This window comes from Triticum urartu, chromosome 5 (assembly GCF_003073215.2).
Source record: "Triticum urartu cultivar G1812 chromosome 5, Tu2.1, whole genome shotgun sequence".
NCBI lineage: Eukaryota > Viridiplantae > Streptophyta > Magnoliopsida > Poales > Poaceae > Triticum > Triticum urartu.
In genome coordinates this window covers 19,338,403-19,340,996 of record NC_053026.1, presented here as the reverse complement: position 1 = coordinate 19,340,996, position 2,594 = coordinate 19,338,403, and the positions used below count along the sequence as shown (strand labels likewise).

The following is a 2,594-nucleotide window of genomic DNA, read 5'->3' as shown; positions in this document are numbered from 1 at the left end:
TTGGCATGCAGATTAGTTGATCAGACCTCGCGCAACTCCACAATTTTTGGGCGTTCCGGGACAGTACTGTTCATCTAGATCCGCCCCAGGATTGGGGCGTGGCGGTGGTAGATTGGGAGTTGTGTCACAGGAGTTTGGTCAGTTGACTTGTATTTATCCTAGTAGATTGATAAGTTGCCCTAAAATCTCCATAGGTCCGATTTTAACCTATGTGCCCACCAAGTTACTGGTTACTGACTTATTCCGTTGCGTATACTATATACTCCCTCCATCCCAAAATTCTTGTCTTAGAATTTTGGGACGGAGGGAGTATACAAGTTCTTGTTTTCAGTCGTCGGCTTTGTTGTTTTGTAAGTATTGTGCAGCAAATAGTCGCTTAAGGAACATGCAAATAGCTCATATGTGTTACATTCTGATAACCATTACCAATCAAGAGGTGGTTTTACAAGTATTTTGTTGTTTGTTTGTGTCCTTCGTCTTTGTGTCGTGCGATGCAAATGGGTTGTTTTGTTAGACTTCTGTGCATCAAAGGACATTGGTGCAGAGACGGAATAAGACTTTTGATATATATAGTTCTGAATGTGTTGGCTACTGAATACTCTTGAGTTGCCACTCTGTTCCTTTAGTTTAACATGGTATCATTGCTTTTTTGCGGGGATTATCATGGCATATTTCAGTGCTTGATGGCATGTAATTTTCATTTCCTGTAGAATATCTACTTACTTAGTTGCAACAAAAAAGAGGGTCTGAATCTCTGTATGTGTGATATTTTTGCAAACTGGATCTTTATTTTGGGACATCACTCCACTACTGAACAATAGAGCTTGTTTTCCATGCAGGATATAGCCTTTTCTTCTTGGGTTGGGTGTATCAAGATGTCTGGAAATAATTCCCAGGCCGTGGCAGACTGAATAAAGGCGCATGCCCTATCAAATGCTAAGGGATTGAGCAGGGCTCAAGCTGAACGTGCAGCGGAAGCTGCTGCCCGCAATGTCAATGCCTATGGGCAGAAGGAAGAGGGGCCAAGCCACTGGCAGGAGAGGAAGGAAGCCAAGAGGAAGATGTACCTGATGAGCACGGAGCAGCCTGTGAGGCTAGGTGTGAGGCGAAATGCAGTACCAACTTCTTCCGCTGGTTGTCAATGTCAGAAGTGCTTCCAGCCCGGGCACTGGACGTATGAGTGCAAGAATGAACGGGTCTACATCTCGCGGCCCTCGAGGACTGAGCAGCTTAAGAACCCCAGGCTGAAGAAGAAAGTGTCGCTGCCGGCTTCCTCTCGGTTCGTGAACCCTGATCTTGAGAAGGAGATGGAGGAGGAAAGGAAGCTGACGGGAGAAAAACAGAAGGAGAAGTCTGAGAGAAGGGAGGTAAAGAGTAAGAGAAAACATCGTGCTTCGGTGTCAGACACTGACTCTGACTCCAAATCATCATCGAGTGGCTCTGAGTATTCTTCTGAAAGCGGTAGTTCAAGCTACAGTCCATTGGACTCGGATGATAGGAAGCATCGATGCAACGCGAAGCAGAAGAAAAGAAGGCACCGAAGGGATAACACGTCTTCATCATCCTCGTTATCCAAATCTGAGTCTGAACCTGATTCTGACGATAAGGGCAGCAACAGAAGGAAGAGCAAGAAGCGTGGTTACACGCGCCGAGCTTGAAGAGCCAGAGAACTTTGAGGAACCAAGGAGCAAAAACAATGGAGTTCAAAAAGAGAAGAAAATGGAGTAAGGCTACACAACATCTGTCATATTAGAGACAATTTATATCAGTAAGTAAGGAAAGATTTATCATCTACGTAAAATATCTAGGAAAATATTAGAGCTCACTCATATAAATTGTCAGAAAAAATATTTATCAACATGTTCTGCCCATAGTATAACTGGCCAGCAACAGCTGCTATCTTAAGCAAAAAGAAAGAAAATGCAGCTATGAAACATAACTGAAGTTCTTTAGCCGAGTGAATTGCAAAAAACCACATTTTAAGTTCACTTTCGGATTTGCCACCAAATTTCTTGGTCGCCCCAAAAATCTACCCGTTTTCTTACTAATTTTCTCAATAAACACTTATGACCGATTTGGGACAAATTAATCCAATTTCTGACATGTTGGGCCCGCTGGTTAGGTCCACATGGCACTAAAAGTCAACATAAACAGAGTTGACCATCAAGTTGGATGTGGGACCCACCCTTTAGAGCTTGCTACCATATTTCTTTATGTGGCATTTCTTCAAACAACTTGCACGTAGAGGGCCGGCGGTTCTTGCCGGCGAACATCAACGGTTCTTGGAGCTGAGCAAGACCGTAGCTTCATCCACGGCCACACCCTACCGTGCCCCTGCTCCCCGCCACAAAAAACGGCACCATGGCCGCCATCAAGCTTCGGCCGCGCAACACCTCGGCCATGGCTAGCACAACACCGGCCAAGCGCGTCACAGAAGCAGGAAGCGAGGGGGACAGTGGCACGGTCTTCCTTGGCTGGATAAGGCCGACACAGCAGCTTACCGGTGCGGTGGCGAGAGCCGGCCATGGCGGGACCATCTATTGCTGCAGCGTGAGCTACTGCTGAGCTGTGGCCACCTCTGCTCGGCAACTGTT

At 46.1% G+C, this 2,594-nt stretch overlaps 1 pseudogene; it reads left to right on the top strand.

Annotated features, from left to right (window-relative positions):
* Positions 1-875: 875 nt before the first annotated feature.
* LOC125506650 lies at positions 876-1,658 on the top strand (annotated as a pseudogene).
* Positions 1,659-2,594: the final 936 nt, after the last annotated feature.